This window comes from Aquarana catesbeiana, linkage group LG02 (assembly GCF_042186555.1).
Source record: "Aquarana catesbeiana isolate 2022-GZ linkage group LG02, ASM4218655v1, whole genome shotgun sequence".
Classification (NCBI taxonomy): Eukaryota; Metazoa; Chordata; class Amphibia; order Anura; family Ranidae; genus Aquarana; species Aquarana catesbeiana.
In genome coordinates, this window is record NC_133325.1 from 741,041,649 (window position 1) to 741,062,265 (window position 20,617).

The window sequence follows — 20,617 nt, forward strand, 5'->3', positions numbered from 1 at the left end:
GCCTGTTTGCAGTGTGCTCTGCAGCATTTAAAATGAGCTGTGCATGCGCTATTCAGCTTATATTACCGGCACAGTTCCTGTGTGCAGGGAAGACTGACTCCTACATGCACAGGAGTTACTTTATCCTGTGCCAGTCAAAAAAAGGAGGCCGAAAAACCGGCATTCAAGGAGATAATGCCAGCCCAGTCGTGGGACACCTTGTGAACTTTGGACATTAGACAGGAGGTAAGTATACAGACTTATTTAAGTCTTCCACAGTCTTCTGTAGCATTACATCTACTGAATATAGTGTGTGGCCCTTTGGTGCTGTTAGGGGCCACAATTGAGGTCCCTATAGAGTTCAAAAGTTAACAAACACTGGTTGATGTGGAATGGGGTACAAACAATGAATGGCAATGCAACACGAGACACGCATGTGATGCCGCACCTTATCACGTGCTTTGTGGTGTGGATAAACCCTCAACCAGTTTTCTATATATCTATCCAACAATCGATTGATAGCAGATATCAATCCTGAAAGCAAGAATCGCAACCAATCATATTTTTTTAAATTTTAGGTACATTAAATGAGAACACTGCCCGGTTGGAATGGTCACCAGCTACACTATTGTTTGAGTATTTTCTAATTTGCATTTTTGTTCCCCAGGCCAAATAAAAATGTATCTAAAAATACTTGTGCAGACAAACGTAGGAGTGATTTGTTTTCCAGCTATAAATTTCTATGACTTTGCTGCTATAGACATATGTTATAATTCTAAGCGCCTTCCGCACAACGCCTGTATTTATGTGTTTTTTGCTTTGTGTTTTTCTGAGTTTTTTTTTTCCTTTCTTTTTATGTTCTCTCTTGCCATCTGCAGCAAAGAACAGTATTGAAGCATTGTGGCATCTGGAGGTGAATACTGATTGCATTGTTTTGCTCATACCTGCATATGTTTTGTCTACACAGGAGTGTTAAAGCAGAAGATTCGCTGATCATAGCAGAAGACGTGTGTTGGGACACAAGGTGTTAATGCTAATTGTGATAGGGGTTGTGCATACTGACAAACTCCTACATATTAGCATTATTATTATGTGATTCCTGTTCCCAGAACCTTCACATACAGCTGAATTGTGGGAGAATCCGGGGTGAGTCATTGTTTCGGGAAAGGAGACCATTAAAGAGCAGATGACTGCGATATTCGTAATATCTGCTGTCCAACAAAGATATTCTTTTTGCACGAAAGTCATTGGTGCTGCTTTTTCTGGAATTAAATTTCCGCCCTTCTTATCTTCTAAAGCCCAAGCTCCTCTTTTTATAGTTCTTGCATCTGATACATACTACATAGCTCCCAACTGTCCCTGATTTGGAGCAATGTTCCTCTGTCTCTTACTCCTCCTCATTTGTCCCTCATTTTGGTCTGATCTATATAGATGTTTTTATAATGCACTTTTTATCTATCAAAAAGTGTTTTCCAGCACTAAACCTTTCATCTGATTTCTAAATTGCTGCATTTGTAAATTCCAAAAGCCAATATAAAGGAATAGTAGTGGTAAAAAAAAGCACTTGTGGGTTTAACCAATCTTGTTTTTTTTTTTTGTACAATTCTCCTTTAAGGGGGCCGTGGCGAGGGGTGTGTCCTATGCCTGCATGCTTTTGCTGATAAGTGTCCCTCATTCCCATCTCAAAAAGTTGGGAGGTATGGATACACATTACACATGTGCATTCCTCATTTTCTCATTTGCATTTAAAAAAGCTGATAGCTTATAAATATGGGAACTGCTATTGCATTGAGTAAAGCTGGCTGTACACAGATTTGGCCAGTTCAGGAACTGGCTGAATCTCGTTCCACTTGGCTACTGTGGTTGAACAAAAGCTGACCTACAGGTCGACTGCTGTTTAACCATCCTTTTAGTATTTCCTTGCTCGATCGGTGCTGCAGGCCATAGAGTGCAGTGCTGATCGGTGTATTCTCATGGTGGGGAAATCTCCCCACTGTCAGAATACAATGATACAGTGGGGAGAACTCCTGCATCCATATCAAGTGTGTGGATGGGGGAATCAGATCACTTTTTTTTTTCGCTCAATGGATAACCTCCTGGTTGAACAAAAAAAAAAAAATGGTCCATGTATGGCCAGGATTAGAGGTTTAAATGTTATCTGAGGTCTGACGGTTGTTGGCCTGACCACACAGTGTGTCCCAGGTCCTAGTGCAAAATACGAGGCAGTTATCGTACTTCAGGTGACCTCTCACCCTGGACTTTCCAGCTAATGTCGCTGGCTCATCTAAACAAGAAATACAACTTTTTTTACAAGTAAGTCTGCACAATCATAGTAACTTTTTTGAGTTAAGTATACATACTTGATGAGTTTTTTTTTTTTGCTAAAAAAAGAGTTTAGTGTCACTTTAAAATGATATTAAAGTCTTGCTTTTTTTTTTTTTCAAATAACAAACTTGTTATACTTACCTACTCTGTGCAGTTGGTTTTGCACAGAGCACCCCCAATCCTCTTCTTCTTGGGTCCCACGCCGGTGTTCCTGGCCCCTCCCTTCTGCCGAGTGCCCCCAGAGCAAGCAGCTTGCAATGGGGGCACCCAAGCAGGCGCGTCCCAATCCGCAGCTCTGTGTATCTATTCTCACACGGAGCTGTGGCTCAGGCCCCTTCCCCTCCGTCTCCTAATTGGCTTACTGGGTGTGATTGACAGCAGCGAGAGCCAACGGCTCCCACTGCTGCCAAAAGCCAATCAAGGATATGCGAGTCCCCAGAGAACCAAGGGTCTCGTGGACATCGCTGGATTGAGAGGAGGCTCAGGCAAGTATTTGGGGGGGCTGCTGCACACAGAAGGTTAAAAACCTTCCTGCATAGAATGTTGATCTAAATCTGCAAGTGTATGTAATACTATCTTCTCCCCAGACTGACAATGCCGCTGTCCAAAGGTGTCGCCATTGCTCATCTATCAAGAGTGGAGACACCCTAAAAGCCGGCCATGGATCTAAATTCAACCAGTTCAGCAGGGACCGGCTGAATTATGATCCACCTGGCTGATTGTGTCCAAGTCGATCCCAAGTCAACCCATCAAAACAACTTGGATACAACCAGTTTGTCAGCTTTTTCTAAATGTCATTAGCTGCTAGCAGTAACCTTTGTATTCTGCCAGCTGGGAAGGCTCCCTGCACCCATGGTGGAAAGAATAAAATCAATTCATCTATGGCTTGCCTTGGACAGGAAGCGTGTTTCTAGCCAAATCATCAGGTAATACTAAACAAAATGAAACCTGAAAAAAAGAAGAATTAATTAATAAGCTACAATATAAAAAAAAAAAAAAATGAGAGTTTATCTGTAGGTTTATACTATAATGTGCTAGTATGCACAGCATGCTAGTAAATTATGACCAATTTATGTGTCAAAGGAAAATCTCCAGCTCTGTGCTGTCAGTGCTCGGCACATTTCCATCTTTTCCCACCAGGGTGTCTCCAGTCATAATAACCGTGCAATTTTTTTTATTTTTAAATTAATTACCACTTTAATACTGCTTTAAAGCTGAAGTCCAAGCACAAAAAAATATTTAAATTATTGTCCATAATAGCCACAAGGGATATAAATCCACTTCACCAAATGCCTTGACAAACCCAGATATGAAAATGGTTGTAAAGTCAGATTCATAAATCACTTGCATCCTCTCTGTTTTATGGAGAAATTAAGTACAGTGTCAGTTTTTAAAAAGTTTTAATCCTAAATACCTTCTTGCACAGCACTGCTCTGCAGTCACATGACCTCCCTCCACTCTCATTTGACAGTCTAAGGAGTGCAGCAGGAGGGGCTGACCTATGCCAGCCAGCAGAGGGAGGTCACATGGCCGCACAGCGGTGCTGTGCGAGGAGGTATTTAGGATTATAATTTTTGAAAAACGGTCATGCTATGCTTAAGGTGGAAGTAAACTTCCATGCATTATTTATACCTATAGGTAAGCCTATAATAAGGCTTACGTATAGATACTGTGAATATCTCCTAAACATGCAGCGTTTAGGAGATATTTACTGTATATGCAGTCGATTACATCATCAGCACATGCACCCTGAGGGAACAGCCACCCGTGCCATTTCTCCAAAAGCCTGTGCCGTGACCGGCAGCTCCTGCGAGCATGCACGGGAGTGACGCCACGCGACTCCAGCCAGTCACACAGCTGGAGTCCGCGGATCTGGAAGGAAGACGGGCAAAGATGGATGCGGCCTCCAGCAGGGGCGACGAGGGCTTCATTTGCAGGTAAGTTTAACATAATGTGCTAGTATGCGATGCATACTAGCACATTATGCCTTTACTTTAGCAGGTCAGAAAAAAAAACACTTTACTTCCTCTTTAATATCTTAATAAAACAGAGGGAATGCAGGTGATTTGTTTATGTTACTTTATAGCCACAGGGGAATAGAGGCAGGAGGGGAGGGGCAGGGAGGAGAACACCTCACAACACAGGCTAGGAAATTACAGGCAGAGTGGGAGGGGGAGAGGGGATGAGGAAGAGACTGTGTACACACAGCAAGATGACGGAGGCATGTAAACTGACCACGGTATCATGGATCTGCAGTCAGTACACATGGGGGCATAGAAACAGGCAGGATCAACCACATATTTTAGAACATAGATTTGGACAAATGACACTGCAAAAGCACTGTGGTATTGATCATGCTTTAAAAGGAACAGGAGCATTTTTTTTTTCTTTTTAGGATTGCAACCACTTTAAATTCCAACAGTAGCAGTGACATCATCACTGTACTCTATATAGCCTGTGCAGAAAGCAGAGCTGTGGGAGGAACCCAGCAGGCCCCACCCACTAGAGCTGCCTGCAGGAAACTACAGGAGGGGGAGGAGACAAGACCAGTCACCCTGCACAAGCAAAGAGAGCAGCAGTGACTAGTCTTTATTACAGGAAGCTCCTGCACAGAAGCAAAGTTTCAAACTGGATTACTGCACAGAGATCTGGAAGAAATACACAAAACAAATTGAGATTCACGTAAAAATACACATCTCTTGCAAACACGTTCACAAGATCAATTCACTAAACAATAAGCACATGTTCACTTTAATACTGTTTGTATACATTTTTCCTAGAAATGTCTTTATAATATGGTAACAATAACATATATAAACAGACACCGTTTCCTTAGACACAGCGGACCACAGATTAGGGTAAAGGGCCAATCACAGCAGCTTTTTACCATGTGATCAGCTGTGTCCAAACAGACTTGCCGGTTATCAGTGCCCATCAGTGCTGCCTCATCAGTGCAGCCTTGTCAATGCCTCCTCATCAGTGCCATCAGTGCAGCTTCTCATCAGTGCAGCTTCTCAGTGTCCATCAGTGCTGCCTCATCAGTGCAGCCTTGTCAATGCCTCCTCTACAGTGCCATCAGTGCAGCTTCGCAGTGCCCATCAGTGCTGCCTCATCAGTGCCCATCAGTGCTGCCTCATCAGTGCAGCCTTGTCAATGCCTTTTCATCAGTGCCATCAGTGCAGCTTCTCAGTGCCGCCTCATCAGTGCAGCCTTGTCAATGCCTTCTCATCAGTGCAGCTTCTCAGTGTCCATCAGTGCAGCCTTGTCAATGCCTTCTCAACAGTGCCATCAGTGCTGCCTCCTCAGTGCCCATCAGTGCTGCCTCATCAGTGAAGCCTCATCAGTGCCCATCACTGCTGCCTCATCAGTGCACATCAGTGAAGAAGAAAAATTACTTATTTGCAACATTTTGTAACAGAAACTAAGAAAAACTTTTTTTTTCTGATTTTTTGATCTTTCTTTTTAGCAAAAAAATAAAAACCCAGTGGTGATTAAGTGTCAAAAAAGAAAGCTCTAAAAAAATGATAAAAATGTAATACGAGTACAGTGTTGCATGACCGCACAGTTGTCATTCAAAGCGGGACAGCGCTGAAAGTTGAAAATTGGCCGGGGCAGGAAGGGGGTGAAAGTGCCTGTTATTGAAGTGGTTAAGAAAACGCGTAGGGGTGTCATTTTTCAATGCTCCTCCCACGCACTATAAAATGCAGTGCGATTTCTTGTATATGGAAACGCATGGTGCCAAAGCACATTGTGGTTTCCATCTGCAGGTGCAGGGAGCTTTTTCCTGCAGGAAACGCCCGTGCAAATGCGGCATGCAGAACCGCAGAAATGTGAACCTAGCCTTAATCATTAGTTAATGTAATATTTTCAGATGGATACCTAGTAAAGGACTACCTCAGGACAAAAATATCCATTGCCGTATCTGAAAATAGAGATTATTTAAAGGTCACAATCGTCTCCCCTCCTAAGTTGTTCTGACATAGGCCTGCCATGAAGTGACATTTTTACTGAAGTACTTGTGCAGAATGTAAATAGTAATGGAATAATAACTATCTACATACTGTACATCCTCCGGTCACGTTCGTTCTGGGATTGACACCATCATTATAGCCGTACAGCTCTTCCCATTATCTTTAATTATTTTACTAATGCTGAATACGGCGCTGATTAATACAATCAGCAGTTAGAGAAATGAAAAAGTTCTTTGGAGTAACCTCACTTACTAATTAGTGAGAGGGCCCCGCGTTCCAGGGAGGTATAGAGGGATCAGAAAAGGTCATCGCTGGAAGCGGCAAATCTGGAGCCCCTTTCACCGACATCATTAGCCTGCTTAAGGAAATCGCATCTAAATGTATTAAATGAATACGTTCCTTTTTTTTTTTCGCTGAGACTCTCTCTGTGCACATTCTACAGACTTCAATGCAAATGATTTTTTTACAGTCCATGTAGAAGAAAACTCTACCCGTTATAAGGCGATGCTTCTAGTTAAAGAGCTGGAAGAAAAATGATAGCTGCTTTTATTAGTATGCACTGAACTTTATAATATGCTTATATTAAGCACTTTAGCTCCGGAAGGTTTACCCCCCCTCATGACCAGGCCATTTTTTGCGATACGGCACTGCGTTACTTTAACTGACAATTGCGCAGTCGAGCGATGACGTACCCAAATAACATTGATGTCCTTTTTTCCCCCACAAATAGAGCTTTCTTTTGGTGGTATTTGATCACCTCTGCGGTTTTTATTTTTTGTGCTATAAACAAAAAAAGACAGACAATTTAGAAAAAATATATATATATATTTTTTACATTCTGCTATAAAACATACCCAATAAAAAAAAATGTAAAAAAACAAATTTCCTCATCAATTTATGCCAATATGAATTCTGCTACATGTTTTTGGTAAAAAAAAAAAAAAAATCCCAATAAGCGTATATTGACTGGTTTGCACAAAAGTTATAGCGTCTATAAACGCTATATGGGATATTTTTATGGAATTTTTATTTATTAATTTTTACTAGTAATGGTGGCGATCAGCAACTTATAGTGGGACTGCGACATTGCGGCGGATAAATCAGACACTAAGGGGGTTATTTACGAAAGGCAAACCCACTTTGCAGTGCACTTGGAAGTGCAGTCGCTCTAAATCTAAGGGGTAGATCTGAAATGAGGGGAAGCTCTGCTGATTTTATTATCCAATCATGTGCAAGTTAAAATGCTGTTTTTTATTTTCCTTGCATGTCCCCCTCGGATCTACAGCAACTTTACTTCCAAGTGCACTTGCAGTGCAAAGTGGATTTTGCTTTAGTAAATAGCCCCCTAAGTGACCAGTGACACCAATACAGTGATCAGTGCTAAAAAATATGCACTGTCACTGTACTAATGACACTGGCAGGGAAGGGGTTAACATCAGGGAAGATCAAAGGGTTAAATGTGCCCCTAGGGAGTCTGACTGTGTGTGTGTGTGTGGGGGGGGGGGGTGCTTGTACTGTGGGAAGACAGAGATCCGTGTTCCTGCTTAGAAGAAACACAGGATCTCTGTCTTCCTGTCACAGAACGGCGATCTGCCTTGTTTACACAGGCAGACCGCCGTTCTGCCTCTGTCGGGAATGATCGGCACTGTCTAATCACAGCTGGAGCTGGTTGCCACCGCAAACCCAGAAGTAGGGAAAAATGTACAGGTACATGATTTCTCCTGTAGGATCCACCGCCCCGCAATATATATACATGGGGTGGTCGGCAAGCGGTTTATATGCTCTTAAAGCATGTCTATGATCAAATGTAAAGTCTTATATTTGTTTCCACATTGTGTTTCAATTATGTCTAGCTTAATCCTATCCAATCTAAATGCTCTTGAAGTTTGTAAACTTGCTTTATGAAGATCCCCCATATTTCCTTCCTTGAATTCTGGGACACTTCCCACTATGTACTGTAAGTAGGCACTGCTGCATCACACATTTCACAGAGCCTGCCTTCTGAACTACAGAGGTGATGAGAGGAGGTGGAGTCAGTACAAGAATTACCACTTGCAGGCAGCAAGGTACCATGGGATTTGTAGTCCTTAGAAATGAAAAGCAAACAGAGAAGCAGAGAAGAAGCTGCAAAGCATGCAGGGAATTCATGAAGTTGTTAAAAGAGATTGCCACAACACTCACAACATGAAAGAGGATTTTTCATGTAAGCTTATATCGGATTGTGAAATATTGTTATTACATTGCTGGTGTTGAAAAATTAAAGTGTGTGCTGTGACCATAGAATTCCTTTAAACTATACCTAACCACTTCGCCTCTGAAGCATTTTTTTACATTTTCGCACACGTTATTGTAGCACCCCTCTGACACCACGAAGGCAGGATAGCACTTCAAAAGGCAGGGGCGGGCTAGCATTTCACCCCAGGGCTAAATCCATGGCTAAAATGGGGGGACAGAGAAAGGATATTGGGCACCAGTCAGGTTTGTCTTTTTAAAGTTTGATTGCAGAATGGTCAAGGAGGTGAGGGTTGGTGGTCCCAGATACCGTAGAAGATCTCTTACAGACACTCCAGATCAATGTTCAGTTTCACAGTGTCAGATCTTTTAAGTCAGCCTGGCAACACTGTAAGCATGTTCGCAAATTTCAGCGCATCCTCCAAGTAAGTCATCAGGCCCTTCCGGCTCTCCAGCAAGGGGCCTCCCCTGGGTCTCATTGTTGGTACAGCTTCATCCAGACCACGCAGGACAGCTTCAGGACCACTTTTGCATGAGTTAGGCCCAAAAACAATTTATTGGACCTAACAGCAGAGCTCAATCTTGCAGCACCTCCATAGGCCTTAGCCTAGGGAAAGAGTGACCACATAGCCTGTCCCAAATATTTATGTCCACCCCTAGCATGCACCAGTCGCATAAACCTGTTACTGGATTGGATGAAAAAAAATGAAATATTCATAACTTAGTTTTATTTGTGAGATCTCATGCTATGACCAGTGATACCAGTGACATCCACTGGCGACAGTGAGAAATCACAAGCCAACTGAAGCTTAGGGAAAAAACTTGTGAAAAAGATGCAATCAGACTGAGCTAACTACAGCTCAGCCAAAAACTAAACTGACATAGAAGCCCCTGTTTAGGACAAGGGGGTTACATTTGTGTTATTTTTGATATCATAATTTACATTTTTGAAACTTTATTTGTATACATTATTTTCCCGTAACTTTATTGCTATCACAAGGGAACTAATATGAAACTATGTGAAAGGAATGGGCAGGTGACAGGTATTCTTTATGGAGACATCAGGGGATCTTTTAGAATGCACTAAAAAAGGACAATAGAAGTCATGGATAGATATGAACTTGGCCTTACTGCCACAGCGACAAGTCCCAACAGACAGGAAAGAAGAAAGAATTTTTAACACAGAAAAAAAAATTGCGTTCTATCGGGTTGAGGTCAGGACCTTGCTTTGTGCACTAGTGCACCATCCCCAACTGTTCCCACAAAGTTGGGAGCATGAAATTGTCCAAAATGTCTTGGTATGCTGATGCCTTAAGAATTCAATTCACTGGAACTAAGGGGCCAAGCCCAACACCTGAAAACCAACCCCACACCATAATCCCCCCTCCACCAAATGATTTGGACCAGTGCACAAACAAAGGTCCATAAAGACATGGATGAGCGAGTTTGGGGTGGAGGAACTTGACTGGCCTGCATAAAGTTCTCACCTCAACCCGATAGAACACCTTTGGGATGAATTAGAGAGGAGACTGAGAACCAGGCCTACTCATCCACATCAGTGCCTGACCTCACAAATGCGCTTCTGGAAGAATGGTCAAACATTCCCATAGAGACACTCCTAAACCTTGTGGACAGACTTCCCAGAAGAGTTGAAGCTGTTATAGCTGCAAAGGGTAGGAACCCTACGGACTAAGACTGGGATGCCATTAAATTTCATGTGCGTGTAAAGGTAGGCGTCCCAATAGTTTTGGTAATATAGTGTATTAGCTCGAAGTGGAGATCCCTCCATCTAAACTTTGGTTAGGGTGAATGGAGGAAATCTGTAACCATGATACCTGCCCTGTGGATTCATGTTTTTATAAACAGGTCCACTTTAAGGCCACCATGACTAAGTAGTTCCTGGAACCAGCAGGCCCCAAGAAAGTCACTGCTAGGTAAAGGTCAGTTCCAGCATGGACCAGATACAAACATATCTAGTATGGATCCCCCTGTCAGCTCTTTAAAAAAAAGTAGTAGCCCTGGCTGCTATACTCACCCTATTTCCAGTTCTGTCCCCCGCAGACTCATCAACTTACCAATCCAGCGTCACTCCTCTTCACCACCCAGGTCATTCAAACCACTCCTTGTAAGCCTCCGGCCCTGGACTCCCTGGAAAATACTGTAGGGGGCCTGCTACAAAGGGTGCAACATTTAGGGTCTACCCAGCACCAGAGAAAGAAGAGGGTGAAGAGGACTTGTGGCCTCACTAAATGGAAAACGCCTGGACAAAGGGTAAGTATAAAGATTTTTTTTAAGGCTGTGGGGGCGTTTGAATGAAGGGAGAAGGAGCCTGGCAAGTCCAGAGTTGAGCTTTAACTATACCTGCAAGCTGTTTAATAAGGGAAAGAGGGGCACATTTGAGCACCAAAATGTTTGTGAAAGCAAAAAAAGATGTATTCCTCTAAGCATTCTTCTCCTAATTTTAGAAAGACGAATCACTTGTTCTGCAAAAGCTGCACATTGACAACACCAGCTAATAAAAACACTAATACACGTAGGGGGTTAGCCTGGAAAATAACAACCAAAAAAATCATAGGTGAGTCGGAAAATTATAATAATAATATTACATTTCCTTAGCACTCATTTTGAAAAAAAGCCAAATAATTATTTACAGTGTGAATAATTTATTGATCAGTTAAGTCTAAATGAGAGACAGCCCCTCCAAAATAGGGACAGTTAGAATCTATGTCATTTACCAGAGGTGGCAGAATTAGCACAAAAAGTGCTGATTCTGCCACCTAGAAGATAGTACAGTCATTATACATACATTCTTGACAGTCAAAGGGATAAATATGATATTTGATAGCTTTCATTTGCTAAAAACAAAGGCTAGCAATTATATTTTGGCAACCATTGAATAGTCCTCAAACAGTGGCCCGCGGACCATACGAGGCCCTTTGCTTAACTTTAAATGCCCCTTGGACACGATTACTCCCACTGACACCAATGATGGGGCCCTATTCCTCCCATTGATACTGACAATGGGGCACTATACCTCCTACTGATACCAAAGATGGGTCACTATTCCTTACACTAACACAAACAATGAGGCCCAATTCCTCCTTCTGATATCAACAATGGCACAAAATTCTTCCCACTGATACCAACAATGGAACATTATTCCTCTCACTGATACCGTGATGGTACATCAGTCCTCCAACTGATACCAACAATGGGGCACTATTCCCCCCTACTGATACCAAGGAAATGCACCATTGCACCCACTGATACCAACAATGGGGCACTATTCCCGCTACTGATATCAAAGAAATGCACTATTGCACCCACTGATACCAACAATGAGGCACTATTCTCTCGTGGATACCAACGATAGAGCACTGTTGCTTCCACTGATACAAATGATGGGCCATTATTCCTCCCACTGTCACCAACAATCCAATAGTGGCACTATTCCTCCCACTAATGCCAGAAATGGGGCACCATTCCTCCCACTGATACCAACAATGGGGCACTTTTCTTTCCACTGATACTACAATGGATACTACTCTTCCCACCGATACCAACCAGGGGGCACTGTTTCTTCCACTAATACCAACAATGGGGCACTATTCCACTCATTGATAACATCATTAGGGAACTATTCCTCGCATTGATACAGTGATAGGACACTGTTCCTACCATTGATACCAACTACGGTGCACTATTCCTCCCACTAATACCAGCAATGGGACACTATTCCTCCCAAGGATACCAACGATGGAACTCTGTTCCTTCCACTGATACAAATAATGGGACTATTCTTCCCACTGATACTACAATGGTGCATCACTCCTCCCACCGATACCAACCAGGGGGCACTATTTCTTCTATTAATACCATCAATGGGGCACTATTGCTCCCACTAATAATATCATTGGGGCACTATTCCTCTTGTTGATACCAGTTATGGGACACTATTCCTACCACTGATACCAACAATGGAGCACTATTCCTTTTACTGATGCCAACAATGGAGCACTATTCCTTCCACTGATACGAAAGATTGGGGCACTGTTTCTCTCACTGACATCATTGGTGGGACACTATTCCTCTGTCTGATATCAACAATGGTACACTATTCCTGCCACTGATGCCAACCACAGGGCAATATTCCTCCCACTAATACCAGGGAGATGTACTATTCCACCCCATAATACCAACAATGGGCTATTAATGAGGAGCCTAAAAGTGGGACATCCCTGACCATGAAAGAATTTGTGTGGAACAGCATGACGTTTCCTTTTAACATCCTGTCATGTCAAATTCTATTTCCAGCTAACAGACATTTCATCATATCCTATATATTGATTTCTTTTCTTTTCAAGTCTCTGCACTATTCCTGATGGAACAGACAGGAAACCTATAGGCTTGTTTATTCAAAAAGAATGTTTGAGAGATAATTGATTAAAACGTACTGCTAGTCTGATCTCTTTACTGTATGTTTACTTCTGAAACCGTAATCCACACACAGCCTTCAAATCATGCAGCAGCAGCTCTACCGATCCATCTTGGCCTCTTCTCAAATTGTGCCACCTGCTGTATCACAGCCGGAACAGTACCAGTGGAATGTTGGTCTTTTTCTTCTCTACAATCCAGACATGAGTCTTATCATCAATAAATATCACAGAACGTGTTTGGCTTGCTTATATTTTGATCCTTCGTAGCTGGAGACATATCTGACAATTTTCATTGCCTTGTAAGCATTTGCTTGTCCTGTTCCCAAATATGTTTTTCGCTGGCCTTCGTCATTTCAATGTCAAATACAGTATGTGGTGTTTTGTAAATCCTTATTTTTTTCTTTGATTTAAAGGGTAGTTCTAGTTATGTGTCTGTTTTTAGAATTGAATAGCGTCTATAAAATTGTGCCTTTTACATAAAATTTCTTCTGTTACTTAACCACCTCAATACCCGGCACTTTCACCCCCTTCCTGCCCAGGCCAATCTTCAGCTTTCAGCGTTCTCACACTTTGAATGACAATTGCACGGCCATGCATCGCTGAATTTTTTATAATTTTCTTCCCACAAATAGAACTTTCTTTTGGTTGTATTTAATCACCGCTGGGTTTATTCATTTTTTGCTAAAAGAAACAAAAAAAGACCAAAAATTTTGAAAAAAAAAAAATAAATTTCGTAGTTTTTGTCCGAAAATTTAGTAAATAAGTAATTTTTCTCCTTCACTGATGGGCACTGATGAAGCAGCACTGATGGGGAGGCACTAGTATGCAGCACTTATGGGCACTGATAGGTGGCACTGATAAGCAGCACTGATAGGTGGCACTATCCCAGGGACACAGCACGCCCGCGCGCGCTCGCCATGCTCCTCCCGCGGTCGCGGCAAGACTGGGTGACGTCATATGACATTGGCCCAGAACAAAAGGTGGTTAAAGAGTAACTCCACTTTTGTTGAGAAAAAAAAACATTCCTCTCTGGGTGATCTATGTACATTGCAAGGATTGTAGCCTTTTGTAATTCTGAAGAAATAGCTGTTTGTTTGTCTGTGTCCATGTGCTCAGTGAAACTGTATGGAAGTGTTTCTATAATTATCAATCAGCTGCTGCATCTGCATGGCTCTAATGAGGAAATTGGCAAGGTCTGCCCTTTGAACATGATTTCACTTTGGGAGTATCTCACCAAAAATGACATTTTTATTGCAGGGGATGCCAAAAATCTGACTTGTAGCAGACTTCTGGGGAAATCAGTATGCCAATCACACAAGTAGAAAATTACATTTTCAGGGGGCATTCTGTACACCATCCGTGTACAGAACGCATCCAGTTAGCTATATTGCATTGCATTTTACAAAAAAATTACAGCACTACAGATCCAAAAGGATAGGAAATGTTTAATAACTTTTAATTAAAATATCAGTCGCAATTATAAACGCTATATTATTTTATTTTATTTGCAATTTTTTTTTGCCCCCCAAAAATGGATTTACCCTTTAAAGAGGAACTTCATGTAAAAAATAAAAATACATGAAAAAAAATTAAAAATAATGATCAACCAGGCAGGATTTTTAACGCATTAGAGACACGTTTTTTTCTCTTTTGCACTAAAGTTACCTTCATGCCTGTATACACGCAGCTCACTGAAGAAATTCAGCAATGCCAAATCTGACTGGACTGTGACATCATATCAGCCCAGCCAATGTCAGCTGCCGGCAGCGAGCTCAGGACGCAGCATCGCTGGACTGAAGATGAGTATAGTTCCATTTAAATTGCTCCTCAAAACTATTGTTTTAGCTTTTTTAACAAAAAAAGTAATCGTTGCCAATTGAGACTCTCTCTGAAATTTTATTTTATCACTGGAAATGTTGTGCGACTCCCCTATTCTACCCTAATAAAAAAAAAAAACATTCTTGCCAGTTGAGGAACTGTCTGCATATTGTGAAGCCACTGCAGAAAACACCTACACAATTCAATTCAAATAAGCTTTATTGGCAGGACGACATACATGTTAGCATTGCCAAAGCAGTTGAGTTTCTATAAGAAAAAGAAGGGGGGGGGGTAATATAGAGGGGAATGGGCATAAGTCCATGAAAAGGATTCTTAAGTCCTCAGTCTTACACACCATCAGTCTTTTTGTATGTTGCGTTAACCATGCCACCCTAAAAAAAAATCATTGGTAGCTGGAACTCTCTCCTTTGTGCTCCAAAAGCCGATTATTTTGATATTTTCAATACTCTGTTATTTTCCCCTTGAAGGATGGAAAAATGGATTTACTGCCGGTGCGTTATTTCATTAATCTTGATTAATATTTGAGAGACGTATTTAATTGAAAAGTCTATTCACAAAGCGTATTGCCCTTAAAACACAGCTAGCTTCAGGCTGGTAATAAGTGCTAGTCTCCCTGAGGAAAATAGGAAAAGTAGTTGTTTAGGAACATGATAAAATAATATTTCCAGAAATAAAATAATTTATCACAGTTTAACCACATGCCCCCCGGGCCATAGCCGAAAGACAGCTACAGCGCGGTCGGCTTATTCTGGGTGGGCCTCCATGGACGTCCTCACAGAATCGCATGCACCCGGGAACATCCGTGACTGCCAGGTCCGGGGGACCCGGCACATCACGGATCACGGTAAATTGCCACTGATAGCGCCCGTTTACCACGTGGTTGCTCCGTCAAATGACGGAGCATCACTTGTAAACAAAACGGCGTCATGCCATGACGCCGCTTCCTCCCCTCTCTGTACCGATCGGTACAATGTGAGAGGAGAGAGGGAGAGATAGTTTGCAGCGCTGTGGGCACTACAGATCCAGCCCACAGCGCTGCTCAGTGCCCATACTATGGCAATACTCTGCAATACTATGGCAATACTCTGCAATACTATGGCAATACTCTGCAATACTCTGCCAATACTCGCCAATACTCTGCAATCCGAAAGCTGAAAATTGGTCTGGTTAGGAAGGGGGTTTAAGTGCCCAGTGGTCAAGTGGTTAATTAGGCATTCAATACTTAACCTCCCTGTGTCCAGCCGTTGGAGTTAAATGGCCGGGCGTTGCCCCTACAACGGTGGCTGGATATACCTGTTCATCTTTGTGTGTGTGCCCTGTCATTAGATGACGGAGAGCACTGGCCAAAAGCACAGTGCTGATTGGATGGGCTCTGTGCCATGATGTCCAATCACAAATGTAAACAGTTTAGTAGCGTTTACATTAGTGGGCCCTCCCCTTCCGCTTACTGCAAAGTAAGAGGAGAATGGAAGATTTAACAAAACAAATCCAATAAAGGAGAAGTCCAGCCTGAGCTTGTCCGTAGTCTGCTCATTGCTGACGTCACCAAGATCAGTCCAGGCACCGCGTCATCACGACAATGAAGTCTGGATCCGCCAGGTGCCTGGACTGATGGAAGGCTCAGCCTCTAACCGAGCCACTGAGAGGCTGAGCCGGTCGCTCCCCGCCCCTCCACAGCTCAGTGTTTCAGTGAGTATGGAGGAGCAGAGCGGGACAGACAGCAGCTCTCCAGTCGGGGAGGTGAGAGAACCGCGCTATCGGTGATGTTCGATGGCTCGGTTCTCAGTGAAGAGGCGGCGGGGGACCGATGCTGCATCCACCTAGGTAAGTATGATTATGGGATAAAAAAAAATCCCATACTTCTCTTTTAAATCCACAGGCTGCAGAAAAGGAAGGAGAGATCATAGGTGAGGGAGGGTTTGAAGACCCCCAGTGATGTGGGATTGTTTTGGGGGTATTTAGAGTGCCACTGACCACAAATGATTGTGGGATTGTTTTTTTTTTTTTTTTTGGGTGGGGGGGGAGTATAAAATGCCAGTGACCACCAATGATGAGGTGGGGGTTTAATGCCCTGACTACCAGTGCCTGTGAGATTGTTTTGCACTTAGCTTCAGTAGGCAACATTTAAATGCTAAGGGCAACAAAATTTCATATAAAGGTAACCATTGAATATCATTTCAATCGTTTTCATTTTTTTTTCTAAAGCTTTCATTAAAAGAATGCTGTTGAGCCTACCATAAAAGTCCTTGTTCAGGTACTTCCTGTACTGAGGTGTCCCAATTGTGCTCCTGCTTTATGTCACCTGGATGCCACATGCCCCCCTGGTGGGGACTAATAACAGCCATGCCAACACATTGTGCTGTCATGTCCACTATTGTCACTCTTAGGATGGCAATCCTAATGATATGCAGCCGATAACTCCTTCTGACACAAAGTTTAACCTTTTGCTAATACCTGCAGATTCCTACAGATGGCGACATCTGCTTGTGAAACCCAGAATTGCAGCAAGACCATAAAATAAATCCATTGTATTATTGTTCGCCTTAAGTCAATAAAACAGCAAACATCTTGGCAAGCCCTGCTACTGTGTCCAGAAAGCAAATCTTAGAAAAATAGATACAATCCAATAAAAATTTGATTTATTTGTTTCAAAATTAAATATGTAATACCAGTTTAGCATGTACTGTTTAATCAAGTAAACATTGTGCTGGCAGCTAGTACTTGCTGAGCAGGCGGCTGTCTGCATTATCTTCTGGCTGGGTTACAGGACAGGAAGTGAGCTGAGCACAGGAAAGTCTCTCCCCGCAGCTTCACCTCAGATATATTTAGCTCTCATAAACCTTAAAATGTTAGAAATACTGTATATCTGTACATGTTGTCACCAATTCTTTCTATATTTAGTTTTTTTTCTGCATTAGTTCTGTATACTCCACTGAAGTAAGATGCCAATTTCTCCTCTGAAAAATGTTAATGCTGCCCATGACTGGGGTTTATATATAAAAGAGACCCCAACGTGGCAGCCTTAGCACTCTCAGATGGTACATAAGCAGCTCAAATGAACAGTGTCTGAAATATCTACCAATAAAAGATGGAAAATGTATAACAAGTGTCTTCATGGTCCATATTTATTCATATCTTTGCTGCACCGACACCACCAACTCCTCTTTACATCACATATCCAAAAATAAAGTGATACTACCAAGACTGAACGTGGTGGACATTTTGTGGACAGATCAACAAGTCAAAAAATCAATATACCAACATTATGTTATATCAATATAGGCAAACCATTAAATCCCTATTAGGAAATAACTGAGGGGTAACAGTTTGGCCAGATGTGCAGTACTTGCCAAAATATTCGCCCCAAACTAAAGCTGGCCATACATTATACCATTTTCTTGTTTCCTTTAGATTTACCTTTAACAATGTAGTGCAAGGGCCTGCCTTAATACATACAAATAGAAAGTGTTTAGGTGTGACCTCATCTTATATGGTTTTGGTAAATCTAAAGGAAAATTGAACAAGAAAATTGTATAATGTATGGCCAGCCTTAGACCCCTTTCACACTGAGCCGCCCCGGGTGTCAGCGGTAAAGCGGCGCTATTTTTAGTGCCGCTTTACTGTGGTTTTAGAAGCACTAGCTGGCCGCTAGCAGGGCGGTTTTAACCCCAGCTAGCGACCGAAAGGGGGTTAAATCCGCCCGCAAAACGCCACTGTAGTGGCACCTTGCCAGCGGTATAGCAGCGCTGCCCCATTGTTTTCAATGGGGAGGAGTGGTGGAAGAGCGGTGTATTCCAGCATTGTTCCTGTCTCTTCTTGTTGGAGGCCGCCATTTTGCTGAAGCCCAGAGCCCCTGAATAGCAGTATATCTTCGAGATGTCAGCTGATCGGCCTCTACAACTTCGGCACAATGGCAAAAAAAAGGGATGAACTGAAGCATGTGCAGAGCAGGGTGAGACAGTGTAATACTGGATATTAAATAGTATAGGTACTAATTTTCATTGTTTTACATATCTATACCTGCACAAGGTGCCAGCATGAAGTGATCTAGCAGGACTTAATTTTATGATTAAAGTTCCACTTTAACACAACCTCCTTCTGGGAGATCCTGCCCAGATCATTACCACTTTCTTGACTTTAAGGGTGTTGAAACTCCTCCAGTTGAAAACCGCCTACATGAGGCCATGATCCTCTACGGTAATACTATTTTATTAGTTAATGCACATGCTCGGTAACTCAAATGGGTTAATGCAGTTTTGGGAAGCAGCGCAGGGCACAGCATGGAACAGAGAAGAGAGATGTGGGACAGTCCCAGAAAATGTGGGGCAATTGGCATCCATGTAACACACCCTGACACAGTCATATCACACTAAATGAAAACAGGGCACTAAACCTTTAGGCTCCATTCACACTTGTACGACTCCAAAGTTGCACCGACTTTGGAGTTTTACATTTTAATGCAACTTTGATGCAACTTTGGATGGGTGCAACTTGGATACGATTTTGGCTTTGACCAGTGATAATGGACAATTGTTGCACACAAGTTGCAGTGTATAACATTCAGGTACGACTTTTATTGCAACTTCTGAGGGTTAACATTGAAGTCTATGGCCCTCAAGTTGCATGAAAATCAGACCAAAGTAGTGCATGAACTACTTTTGAAGTTGCTGCAACTTTAGGTTGCATATATATGAATGGTTATCATCAGAAAACATAGGGAACGACTTGTCATGCAACTTTGATGTGTAAAGTTGCATGTCAGGTTGAACAAGTGTGAATGGAGCCTTAAAGCGGAGTTCTGCAAAAAAAAAAAAAAAAAAATGTGAAAGTCAGAAGCTGCAAATACTGCAGCTGCTGATTTTTAATAATCGGACACTCACCTGTCCCAGGGTCCCCCTCCTCTCTGCGGCGCCAGCATTGTAACTGTGGGCGCCTGGCTGTGGCTTCACAGCCGGGCACCCACTGCGCATGCGCGAGCCACGTCGCGCGCTGTGGCTGGTCGGGCAACCATCTGGGACCTGTGACGTGTTCCAGATGATTGCAGAGAGGGAGAGGGGGAGAGGTGATCTCCCTTCCGGTGCCGCGGTGCGCCGGGAGGAAGTGTAAGATGGGACATGTGGCATGTCAGGGGGTCACCTCCCTTAAAGCGGAAGTTCCATTTTTGGGTGGAACTCCACTTTAAGCTTCCACATGAGACAAAAATCCAGGCCACAACATTTTATTGGGGGTTCAAATCAAAATTCACTTTACTTTCTGTCCACTTAGAAATACTGAAAAGACACTGTTCACCCACAAAACAAGAGCAACAATAATCCAAATAAGGATGAACCACAACAAAAGAAGTGGTACCAGCTAGCACAGCTGTATAAATGTAAGAGTGAATAATATTCCTATCTGTCACCATCCAGTCAGCTGTCAAATATTCTCCCAAGTAGCCCCAAAAGCTTTTCTTTTGACTCCTTAAAGATGGCCGCATGAACGTACTGTATGTGCTGTCCATTCAAAATTAGGAGATGTATGTCCAGTCCATAAAGGGTTAACATAATCATAAAATCTGTAGTGCTCTTAGAGAGAATCAGGGAGAATCCAGTGAGCAACAGGAATGTTTTAGTAATGTGACAATGTAACTCGCATGTAAAGTAATAAGTAATGTAACTCGCATGCAGTAGGTACCCACAGGCAAAAGATATCTAAACAGCTCAAAGATGTAAACAGAAAAGCAGTCTCGGGGTTTGTGATGTTCCAACAATATATCAATACAAAAGCCACCACTGGCTCATTGGATCCTGCACTGTCAGTAAGATAGTAGTGTCAGGCTGTCAGCGGCCACAGGAA